Below are 13,612 nucleotides of genomic sequence, written 5' to 3'. Positions count from 1 at the left end.
AGTGATTTTCATACAGAGCGCTAAGAAAACCTAAACAGCCTACTTACAAAATGTACCTGATGAATATACACTCCTGGAAACTGAAATAAGAACACCGTGAATTCATTGTCCCAGGAAGGGGAAACTTTATTGACACATTCCTGGGGTCAGATACATCACATGATCACACTGACAGAACCACAGGCACATAGACACAGGCAACAGAGCATGCACAATGTCGGCACTAGTACAGTGTATATCCACCTTTCGCAGCAATGCACGCTGCTATTCTCCCATGGAGACGATCGTAGAGATGCTGGATGTAGTCCTGTGGAACGGCTTGCCATGCCATTTCCACCTGGCGCCTCAGTTGGACCAGCGTTCGTGCTGGACGTGCAGACCGCGTGAGACGACGCTTCATCCAGTCCCAAACATGCTCAATGGGGGACAGATCCGGAGATCTTGCTGGCCAGTGTAGTTGACTTACACCTTCTAGAGCACGTTGGGTGGCACGGGATACATGCGGACGTGCATTGTCCTGTTGGAACAGCAAGTTACCCTGCCGGTCTAGGAATGGAAGAACGATGGGTTCGATGACGGTTTGGATGTACCGTGCACTATTCAGTGTCCCCTCGACGATCACCAGTGGTGTATGGCCAGTGTAGGAGATCGCTCCCCACACCATGATGCCGGGTGTTGGCCCTGTGTGCCTCGGTCGTATGGAGTCCTGATTGTGGCACTCTCCTGCACGGCGCCAAACACGCATACGACCATCATTGGCACCAAGGCAGAAGCGACTCTCATCGCTGAAGACGACACGTCTCCATTCGTCCCTCCATTCACGCCTGTCGCGACACCACTGGAGGCGGGCTGCACGATGTTGGGGCGTGAGCGGAAGACGGCCTAACGGTGTGCGGGACCGTAGCCCAGCTTCATGGAGACGGTTGCGAATGGTCCTCGCCGATACCCCAGGAGCAACAGTGTCCCTAATTTGCTGGGAAGTGGCGGTGCGGTCCCCTACGGCACTGCGTAGGATCCTACGGTCTTGGCGTGCATCCGTGCGTCGCTGCGGTCCGGTCCCAGGTCGACGGGCACGTGCACCTTCCGCCGACCACTGGCGACAACATCGATGTACTGTGGAGACCTCACGCCCCACGTGTTGAGCAATTCGGCGGTACCTCCACCCGGCCTCCCGCATGCCCACTATACGCCCTCGCTCAAAGTCCGTCAACTGCACATACGGTTCACGTCCACGCTGTCGCGGCATGCTACGAGTGTTAAAGACTGCGATGGAGCTCCGTATGCCACGGCAAACTGGCTGACTGACGGCGGCGGTGCACAAATGCTGCGCAGCTAGCGCCATTCGACGGCCAACACCGCGGTTCCTGGTGTGTCCGCTGTGCCGTGCGTGTGATCATTGCTTGTACAGCCCTCTCGCAGTGTCCGGAGCAAGTATGGTGGGTCTGACACAACGGTGTCAATGTGTTCTTTTTTCCATTTCCAGGAGTGTATTATTCAGGTGTCATCCATGACTAGTCCAAGTTGGAAGCCACTGAGCTCCACTGAGGGACCCTTTCTACAGTTATAGCTTCTCTGTGTGAACATAATACTCCCTGTCCCTTTTATACTGACATCTAGTTGTCAGTGAAGCACTACATAGGCGCTTACGCATACTTTAGATCAGGTCGTGTCAAATCGAAACAAAAACCCAGATGTCTTCAATCGGTTTTTCACAATGAAAAATCAAGGAAACTTGTGAAATTTAAAATTTTCTCGGCGAGTTAAACATTCGAAGAGATTTCGGGATTGCAGCTGGTCGTCGTATACTTCGCTCCGCGATATTTCAACTGGACACCTGCCAGTCATCTTCAGGAGAGCCATCGAAGATTGACGAAGACGTTCTCTGCTCCGCCTTAATATAGTGCGCTGATAGTATTGCCACGCATGCGTCAGAGACGACCACACCATCCGGCGGCAGCGCCCTCGCCGGTGGAACTGCAAAGATTAGCGGTCTCGGCGCTGCCGCTCGCCACAGTCATCGAAGTACTCCGGCGTCTTCGTCTGGAGAAAAATCTCGGAGATGAGGGGATTCCACGCACTATCCAGACGACAGCCGCTGTCACGGTTCGTTAGATTTTTCCTGATGCGTATTTCGACGGATTCTTTTACACTGGAGTCTCAAAAAGATGATGCTGTGGCCAAAATAAATCTTTTGATATACTCCGTCCAATGTCCGCAAGAGATACATTGTTCCGGAATTGCAGACTTTCTGGGTTAAAGAAGGCCTGTGAGACATTTATGTTCTGTGCAACGTTCATCCACAGAGCATCTTGTTTGTCCTATACAGACCATACCATACTAGTAAGTATTTTATAAATTCCCGCCTTCCATAATACCAAGCTATCCTTCACTGACCCCAACAGGCCCGAAATCTTAGATGGTGGGCGGAAAATCACTTCCACCTGAAAATCACTATAGATTTTTGCTATTTTGAAGGAAATATTTCCAACGCAAGGAAGAACATCTAGGGACTTATCCACATACATGTTCTTGGTTTCAGCTGAGAGTGCCCTGTTAATTTGCGGGTTGGGTATCCATTGTCCTTAAATATGCAAGCTCTTTAGGTAACCTGCCTGCATCCGACACTTGTATGGGCCCTGTGTACAAGCGCTTTAAGCACACTAATGGTTTTGATGGATGATGGCAACTTGAAGAGTGAAAGTACAAATCAGTGTGAGAGGCGTTACGATAAACAGAAAGTCCCAGAGAGCCGTCCCTCCTCCATCTAAACGAAACATCCACTATTCGCTGATTCCATTGTACGTAAATCTAATGTTCTCATCAATGGAGTTAAGACGATATAAAAGCTCCACTAACTTGCCTTCTCCATGGGACAACACTATAAAAGTATCTTCCACGTACGCCCAAAATACAGTTGGTTTAAGAACCGCTTATCCAAGTGCTATTTCCTCAAAATCCTGAAAAAGTTAGCCACCAGGAGTGACAAGGGGCTGCCTATGGCGACGCCGTCAGTTTGTTCGAAGTATTCTTCGTTAAACACAAAACAGGTTGAGGAATATTGTCATTCTTTAAAAGGCGTGACGCTTTAAATGACATATTGATCGATAGCAGTGCATTTAAAAAGCAGATTATGTCACTAAAACAGCACTCAAGAAACATTATCAGCCAATCAATTTCCGAGGTCTCTGAAAAACGTAGTTTATTCACAGGAAGTGGATTCACATTACTGCATTGTGAGTTATTGGCACCCGTTTACAAAGCGCAGGTTTCAGAAATTTTACACGCGGGTAACAACGTTAAAAGTTCATTGAATGGTGGAATAAGCAACACAGCAAATCTACGCAAGAAAGGTGATAACATCCTTAATATAAATGGTGGATCAAAATTGAAGTAGTCGACACCATAGTGCAATTCCTTGAATACTGACAGTACAGACATGTCTGTACTAAAATTTCCTCAGATGCATAGTTTCTGTAGAATATAGCCGACGAAGGAAGGCAGTTTGGCAACAGTGAAAGCCCACGTACAACACGTATCTACATTCAGCATTGTCCATACTGTCTGGTGCGTGCTGCCCACTTAGAGCTGTGGGTTGAGTTCTGTGTTTAAATCCTCGAGTTCGCGAGCTCGATTGCGGATATAAGTGTATTTATACTTCCTAATTTAGATTTGTTCAGTAATACTGTGATATACACTGTTTCTTGAATACTACCTATTCTACAGTTATACTGTTTTTTAATTTTGAAAGTAAATATTGTGAAATAGATATGTCAGCCATATCCACTGAAAGTAGAAACCGGTTCCCATTTGAATCTGGTATGAAGGGAGCAATCTTTAGTGTTTACACAGTGTGTTGGTGTATGTGTTGTAGCCGATAGGGAAAGGAGCTCTTGGCCGCTGGAAACTGAAACTCTTGTCTCCGAAGTCGTAACACAACAAATATATGCCATATTAATCCACATAAATGCACCTAATTATGAACGTTTAAATTTCCGAAACAGATTGTGGAAATAAGTAATTGGTGACTGGTAAACAGTAAACTTGTTCCATTCAATGTCAATAACAGTCACTATATAGCCTAACCAAAAGTTCACGTTTAAAATTATTGTAGAACATTTGATTTTTCAATCACATTAAGAAATTACCGTATATATCTTCAGTAAGTCATCTTATAGTGTGTAGTTTCGGGAACTTTGTTTTACCATTATCAGCTCTCTCTTTTTTCTTCCAGTCGTGAATGGTAAGAGGAATGACCGATTGTTAATATCGCCCACTCGGAGCTCGATTCTATCTGATGTAGTCTTGACGGTCTTCTTGCAAGAATCAGATAGGAAGAACCAATGTACTGCTCGACGCTTCGAAGAACACTGGCTCTTGGAATTTTAACAGTAAACCACGCCGTGCTGGACAATGCTTCTCTTGCATCGTCTGCCGCTATAGTTGGGTGAGCATCTCAGTAGCACATTTGTACTTACTAAACAAACCTGTTACGGAAAGCTCCGCTCCTCTTTGGATCTATAAATTCTACCATGCAAGGGTCCCCGGCATGTGTCTAATGGGAGTATTGTAGACTACCTCTTTCATAGGTGGTCTACATTTGATGACATTTCATCCAATGAATCCTACTCTGTCACCTGATCTCCCTACGATTCGTTTTATGTGCTCTTTAAGTTCCACACCCATATTCCACGATATTTAATGTGATTACCTTTAAACGTTTAGAGACTCTTGGCCAGTCACGTAATCAATAATCGGAAGCCCTTCCGAAAATTTAAGCGAAAAAGGATTACATTTGAATATGTTGAGCATCGACTAACATTTTCTGTATCACCGATCTCCTGCCGATCTTCTTGCATTTCGCTACAACTTTCTATCTATTCAGTTTCTCCATATAGAACCGTATCATTTACGAACAGTCTCATGGAGATTATGATGTTTTATATTACGCCATTTATACGAAATGTAGACTTGAATAGTCGTGTGGCACTTCGTGAGTATACCCGAAGATAATTTTATGTCAGAATATTTGTCCCTGTTAAGAATGAATTGTTGTATTCTGTTAAGGTTTCTGTGCTCTTCAATACAATCACAAACCTAGTTATCTGTTGTCAAGCCATCGTACAAGCGTCTCATGAATCAGACCCACTTTGAGGATAAAGGATGTTTGCTGCAAATTTAGAGAAAATTGAGATTATTTGCACTTAAAGACAGGAATGCGTCAGCGTGTTAAATCAGAACACGGACGTGTCGAGCGAGAGTTTCTGGTCCCACAATAGCGATTTCCTCCTTAACAAGCAGCCATCAATTAATTCTAATTAGCGCCGTAAGTTGTAATATTTTCTGTTGGTTATTCTACGCTGAAGAGCCAAAGAAACTGGTAGATTGCCTAATATCGTGTAGGGGCCGAGCGATCTCGCAGAAGAGCCGCAGCTCGACGTGGCATTGACTCAAGTAATGTCTGAAGTAGTGCTAGAAGGAATTGACACCATGGAAGCTGTAGGACTGTCTATAAATCCGTAAGAATACGAGGGGCTGGACATATCTTCAAACAGCACTTTGCAAGGCATCCCAGATATGCTCAATAATGTTCATTTCTGTGGAGTTTGGTGGCCAAAGGAAGTGTTTAATCTCAGAAGAGTGTTCCTGGGGCCACTCTGTAGCAATACTGGACGTGTGGGTTGTCGCATTGTCCTGCTGGATTTTCCCATGTCGATCGGAATGCACAATGGACATTAATGGACACAGGTGATCAGACAGGATGCTGACGTACGTGTCCCTGTCAGAATCATATTTAAACGTATCAGGGGTCTCATATCACTCCAATGGCACCACACCATTACAGAGCCTCCGCTAGCTTGAACAGTCCCCTGCTGACATGCAGGGTCCATGGATTCATGAGGTTGTCTCCATACCCGTACACATCCATCTGCTCGATACAATTTGAAACGAGACTCTTCCGACCAGGCAAAATGTTTCCAGACCCCAACGGTCCAGGCGAGGCGTAAAGCTTTGTGTCGTGCAGTCATCAACGGTACATGAGCGGACCCTCGGCTCCGAAAGCAGATATCGATGATGTTTCGTTGAATAGTTCGCACGCTGACACTTGTTGTTGGCCCAGCATTGAAATCTGCAGTAGTCTGTGGAAGAGTTGAACTTGTGTCACATTGTACGATTCTCTACAATCGTCGTTGGTCCCGTTCTTGCAGGATCCTTTTGCGGCCGCACCGATGTCGGAGATTTGATGTTTTACCGGATTCCTGATATTCACGGTACACTTCGTGCGGGAAATCCCCACTTCATCGCTACCTCGGAGATGCTGTGTCGCATCGCTCGTTCGCTGACTACAACACTGCCTTCAAACTCTCTTAAATCTTGATAACCTGCCATTGTAGCAGCAGTAAACACTGTAACAACTGCGGCAGACACTTCTTCTCTTATATACGCGTTGCCGACCGCAGCGCCTTATTCTGCGTCTTTATATATCTGTGTATTTGAATTCACATACCTATACCAGTTTCTTTGGCGCTTCAGTGTATGTGGGCCCACGTACTGGAACATAGGTGTAGTATTCGTTTTTAGAATTTGCTATTACTTGACATACACGTTCAAATATTTTATGATAGACAGCTGTATCTTTGTGGGCAGGGCTATATACTTTTGTGGGTAGTTCAGTCTTTGATAGGGGAAGGAAGTTCCCAACCAGCCTCGTCAGAGTAAGCTGTGCCAACATGAGATGTTCGACGAAAAGTTTCATATTTTACAACGCATCTTTGGCGCTGGCTTTTTACTTTAGACCTCGCCTAATGAAACCGAAGCTTTAAGGTATATGACACTGAGGTGACAAAGGTCAAGGAATACCACTTAATATCCTGTAGGATGTCCTTTTGTCCGGCGTAGTATAGCAAGTCGACGTGGCACGAATTCAACAAGTCCTTAGAAGTGCCCTGCAGAATACCGCGCGCCGGCCGGTGTGGCCGTGCGGTTCTAGGCGCTTCAGTTTGGAACCGCGTGACCGCTACGGTCGCAGGTTCGAATCCTGCCTCAGGCATGGATGTGTGTGAAGTCCTTAGGTTAGTTAGGTTTCAGTAGTTCTAAGTTCTAGGGGACTGATGACCACAGATGTTAAGTCCCATAGTGCTCAGAGCCATTTGAACCATTTGAAGAATACCGCGCCATTCTGCCTTTATAGCTGTCCGTAATTGCGAAAACTAGCGGTGCACGATTTTGTGCATGAACTGACTTCTCGATTATGCCCCATAAATCTTCAGTGGGATTCATACTGGGTGAACTGAGTGGACAAATCGTTCGCTCCAATTGTTCAGAACGTTCTTCAAACCAGTCACGAGAAATTGTGGCACGGTGACATGTCGCATTGTCATCCATAAAAATTCCACCATCGTTAGGGAACGTGAAATCCATGAATGGCAGCAAATCGTCTCCAAGTAGCCGAATATCATCATTTTCAGTCAATGATCGGACCCAGATCATTTCATGTAAACACAGCCCACACCATTACGGAGCGCCGGCCGAAGTGGCCGAGCGGTTCTAGGCGCTACAGTCTGGAACCGCGCGACCGCTACGGTCGCAGGTTCGAATCCTGCCTCGGGCTTGGATGTGTGTGATGTCCTTAGGTTAGTTAGGTTTAAGTAGTTCTAAGTTCTAAATGACTGATGACCTTAGAAGTTAAGTCCCATGGTGCTCAGAGCCATTTGAACCATTTGAACCATTACGGAGCCAACACCAGCTAGCGCAGTGCCTTGCTGATAACTTGGATCCAGGGCTTCGTGGGGTCTGCGCCACACTCGAATCGTGCCATGAGCTCTCAGCAGCTGAAATCTGGACTCATCTGACCAGGTCACGGTCTTACAGCCAGTCGTCTAGGATCCAACCGATACGGTCACTGAGCCCAGGAGACGGGATGCAGGGGATGTCGTGATGTTAGCAAAGACATTCACTTCTGTCGTCCGCTGCCATAGGACATTAACGCCAAATGTCACCGCACTGTCATCACGCATACGTTCGTCGTACGTTCTCACTAGTTTCTGCGGCTATTTTCCGCGGTGTTTCTTCTCTGTTAGCACTGACAACTCTACGCAAACGGCGCTGCTCTAGGTCGTTAAGTGAAGGCGTTGTCCGTGGTGAGAGGTTATGACTGACATTTCGTGTTGTGGATCTCGGAATTGAATTCTCTACCTATTCCCGAAATAGAATGTCCCATGCGTTTAAATCCAACTACCATTCTGCCTTCAAAGCCTATTAATTCCCTTCCTGCGGCCATAAGCACTTCGGACACTTGTTCACATGAATCAACCGAGTACAAGTGAAAACTCCGTTCAAAAATGGTTCAAATGGCTCTGAGAACTATGGGACTTAACATTTGTGGTCGTCAATCCCCTAGAACTTAGAACTACTTAAACCTAACCAACCTAAGGACATCACACACATCCATGCCCGAGGCAGGATTCGAACCTGCGACCGTAGCAGTCGCGCGGCTCCGGACTGAGCGCCTAGAACCGCGAGACCACCGCGGCCGGCTGACAACTCCGTCAATGCATTGCATTTTTATACTTTGTGCTTTTTTGCCCTCTACAGCTCCCTCAGGTACCTAGTAGATAGCGTCGGAAGTTCCATGCGGCTTTTCGCGGATGATGCTGTAGTATACAGGAAGTTGCAGCGTTAGAAAATTGTTGCGAAATGCAGGAAGATCTTCAGAGGATAGACACTTGGTGCAGGCAGTGGCAACTGACCCTTAACACAGACAAATGTAATGTATTGCGAATACATAGAAAGAAGGATCCTTTATTGTATGGTTATATGATAGCGAAACAAACACTAGTAGCAGTTGCTTCTGTAAAATATCCGGGAGTATGCGTACGGAACGATTTGGAGTGGAATGATCATATAAAATTAATTGTTGGTAAGGCGGGTGCCAGGTTGAGATTCATTGGGAGAGTCATTAGAAAATGTAGTCCATCAACGAAGGAGGTGGCTTACAAAACACTCGTACGACCTATACTTGAGTATTGCTCATCAGTGTTGGATCCGTACCAGATCGGGTTGACATAGGAGACAGAGAAGATCCGAAGAAGAGCGGCGCGTTTCGTCACATGGTTATCTGGTAAGCGTGATAGCGTTACGGAGATGTTTAGCAAAATAAAAGTGGCAGACTCTGCAAGAGAGGCGCTCTGCATCGCGGTGTAGCTTGCTGTCCAGGTTTCGAGAGGGTGCGTTTCTGGATGAGGTATCGAATATATTGCTTCCCCCTACTTATGCCTCCCGCGAACCATACGCAACTGGAACAGGAAAGGGAGGTAATGCAGTGGCACGTAAAGTGCCCTCCGCCACACACCGTTGGGTGGCTTGTGGAGTATAAATGTAAATGTAGATGTACCATGGAACTTATTTGCTGGTGTCTTAAAAGATGTCCTATCATCCCGTCCATTTTCCAAGTCAGCGTTTTCCACATATTTCTTTCCACTCCGATTCTGCGCAGAACCTCCTAATTCCGTGCCTGATCAGTCCACCTAATATTCAACATTCGTCCGTAGCACCACATCTAAAATGCTTCCATTCTCTTTTGTTTGGGTTTTCCTACAGTCCATGTTTCACTACCATACAATTCTGTACTCCAAACGTAAATTCTCAGAAATTTCTACCTCAAATTAAGACCCATGTTTGATACTAGGCCAGGAATGCCCTTTTTTTTCGCCAGTGCTAGTCTGCTTTTCATGTCCTCCTTGCTCCGCCGGTCATGGTTATTTTGCTGCGTAGGTAGTAGAATTCCATAACTTCGTCTAATTCGTGACCACTAATCCTGATGTTTAGCTTCTCGCTGTTCTCATTTCCACTACTGCTCATTTCTTTCGTCTTTGTTCGATTTACCCCCTCACTCCGTATTCTGTACTCATTAGACTGTTCGTTCCTTTCAGCACATCATGTAATTCTTCTTCACTTTGACTCAGGATAGAAATGTCACCAGCGAATCGTATCGTTAATATCCTTTCATCCTGAATTTTAATTCCACTCCTGAACCTGCCTTTTATTTCCATTTGCTTCATTGATGTACATATTGACCAGTAGAGGCGAAAGACTACGTCGCTGTCTTACACCGTTTTTAATACGAGCGCTTCGTTCTTGGTCGTCCACTCTTATTATTCCCTCTTTGTTCTTGTGTATGACCCCTCTCTCCCTAAACCTAACCAATATTTTTTTCAGAATTTCAAACATCTTGCACCACCTGACACTGTCGAACTTTTTTTTCCAGCTCGACGAAGCCTTTGAAAGTGTCTTTGTTTTTCTTTAGTTGTGCTTCCATATCCTGTATACTGCAAGACGATATAAATATTTCAATAGTCGTCAACATTTGTAGTCCGTATTACGATGTATTGGCTTGCTTCGTCATTTTATTGGCTTGCTTGTTCGTTTTATTGCGATTGATAATGGGATCACGTAGTCCCGAAAGATGTATAAATTTCACGTATTTGACAATGAGTGAATAATACTCTCAGTGCTGAATCACAAAGATGCTTTAATGTTCCGTACTCTCTTCTTTTCTTTTCATTATCCAACTTCACAGAAATGTATCGAACGCCTTCTGGAGTCAAGGAACATGGCAGCAACCAGGACTCCGGAATCTACTGCCTTTTGGGGAACGTGGATTTAACACGATAATTGTTTACAAAATGTGCGAGATCATAATTCTACAGCAGACTGGCTTCAGCAACAGAGGCCAATAGTTTTGTGCTTCTCTTCGTCGGCCCTTCTGTATAGTCTCAAAATTACGTACCACATGCGTCTCAACAAGTGCCGGACGTCAGTACTATAAGTGTTCGATCAAATTTTCTCATGGCACCATCCTCTTCTAGACAGATAGTCGTGGTACTGTTTTGTTGTTGTGTTCTTCAGTCCGTAGAGTGGTTTGATGCAGCTGTCGAAGCTACTCCATTCTGTGCAAGCATCTTTGTCTCAGAGGAATTACTGCAGCCTACGTCCTTCTGAATGTGCTTGCTGTACTCATACCATGGTTTCCCGCTACGATTTGTAATCTCCCACTTCCCTCCAGTACTGAATTGGTGATCCGTTGATGTCTCAGAATAGGTCCTGCCAATCGGTCCCTTCTTCTAGTCAGGTTGTGCCACAAAGTTCTTTGCTACCCATTTCTACTCAGTACTTCATCAATAGTTACGTTGTCTACCGATCTAATCCTCAGCTTTCTTGTGTAGCACACTTTTTAAAAGCTTCTATTCTCTTACTATCTAAACTGTTTATCGTACATGTTTCACCTTCATAAATGGCTACACTCCATGCAAATACTTTCAGAAAAGACTGACACATAAGTCTGTACTTGATGTTAATAAAATTTCTCTTTCGCAGAAATGCCTTTTTTGCCATTGCTACTCTACATTTTACGTGCTCTCTACTTCGGCCATCATCAGTGATGTTCCTGACTAAATAGCAAAACTCGTCTCGTCCTTTAAGCGTCTGTTTCCTAATCTAATTCCCTCAGCGTCACCTTATTTAATTCGGCTACATTTGTAACCTCCCCCCTCACTTATCGACCTTAATGACAGTGAAAAATTAAACCGCGTGTACCTAATGGAAATTTGGGAAAAGCAATCGTCACCGAAGTTAATCTATCGGTAAAGAGGGAGGAAAGGGTTACATCTAAATGAAAGGAAAAATGCAAATGAAACTGGTGGAAATTAATTTTGAAAAGGGGTAAAGATAATAAAGAAAGTAAATGTGCGGCCGTTACGTTAACAATTAACTAGCGGTAATTAGATATTTGAGATATGGGGGAAATCACGGTCGCCAGTCCTAAGGACAATTACTATAGTAACTGAAAAAGAAAGGTTATTACACATATAATTAACACTAGAAGCGTGGCAACTGAAGGTTGACACGTGTAGTGTGAAAACTGAAAGTTTGTCAGAAGTAATAAATTTCGCTACACTCTGACTTCATTTAGCAAAAAAATTAATAAAACCGGAAAATCGAAAGTTAATTTAGTGACTGAAGTTAATAGTGAGCTTTCTTTCTGAAGCACCTCGAAATCCAGTAAAATACGGTTAGTCTTGGACTACCTCAACAATCATTTCAAAAGCAACTTGACTCTACGCAATTTAGAAACAAGATATTTAACTTTGAACTTGAATTAAATGATTCTGAACTATTAACAATAGTAAAATTTAGCACGTACCAAGCTGAGCTGCAGTCACAGGTAAGCTAAAATATGCTAACAAAACTCGCACTCTAAATTTGTGCTCGTGTAACCTAAATATTGTAGCCAGCTACTGAACTTTGAAATTAAAGCAGTGAAATCTAATTATATTATTTTAATGCTGGCGTTTGAATTTCAACGACACTCGGGTTCATTTCGGAAAAGGAAGGGACCCTGCTTGGCAATGCAATTGGGACAATGAGCAACAAAGGTTCATGCTAAGTTGCTGTAATTTTGCGAGGCAAATGGAACAATTTGAAAAGCTGAGGTCTGCCATACAGTTCTGAAACTTTACGTGCTTTTAGTCTTCCTTGTTGGTTGATTGAAGGTTTGAAGCCGTCGATCGAGGAGGTGGCGACAGTCACTCATTGTCGGCCGTCGCTGTTGCAGAAGCTGGATGTTGGCGCGCCTTCTTCTCGACACGGTCACCAGGCGAAACGGGCTCTTGATGTGCGCCAGCTAATTCTTCCCGTCCGCGACACCATGTCAGAAACTATCATCGCGAGTCGTGCGCAATTACTTGCTGCCAAACCCCGAAAGCGCGGCAACTCGCGGGAGCGTCACACAACACCTGCTCCACTCGCTACTCCCGCCAGACTCCCACTGCCCAGCCCGCGCTCCACGCGGCAGAGTTAACACTACCAAAGATCCTACACACTTTGATTCTTCACACGACCCATCGATGTAATCGTTCGATAGCAGTTTTCCCTAGGCAAGACCCAGCGTAAAAATACAAATAATATTTACGAAACAAACCAATTATACATCGACATAAATGCATAAATATATATACACAAACAGTAAAACAATTACAATATATAAAGAGACAGAAATGTCATATCTTGAGGTAACAAAACAAGGAAAAAAATAATAGTACAATAGATGGAAATAGGAGGATATGCATTTCCGGCGTTACACGTGCCCCACATTGTCTGAGAATGTTCGTGTAACGTAAACAGACTCAGAAAATGTCCCAAAAAAGAAACAGCGGAAATGCATATGCTCAAAACATCAACAAAATTTAGCATTCGTCTAATTAACCATAAATCAATTTTTTAGACCATAATAATTGAGTGGAGACACTCCTAATCTTATTCCACTCTGTCATCTTGATCAAAATAAAACAGGTTGACAACATATTAAAATTCATAGAAAATATAGAAAACGGTTTAGCTATTCCAAAATCATTAAAATTCGTAACACTATGAGGAATGGAATACTATTTGCAAAATTAATCAGAGTACAAGGTCATAAAAACAGGTAGATCAAAATACGCAAATTAATAATTAATTACATAGAATACACATTTTTACATAACCTTTTCATAATTAATATCTCGTCATGAGATTCCACTTAACGCTAAACAAGAAAATAATATTCAGTAGATCGAAA

The sequence above is a fragment of the Schistocerca piceifrons genome, chromosome 1 (assembly GCF_021461385.2).
Source record: "Schistocerca piceifrons isolate TAMUIC-IGC-003096 chromosome 1, iqSchPice1.1, whole genome shotgun sequence".
Classification (NCBI taxonomy): Eukaryota; Metazoa; Arthropoda; class Insecta; order Orthoptera; family Acrididae; genus Schistocerca; species Schistocerca piceifrons.
This window is presented reverse-complemented; position numbering follows the sequence as displayed.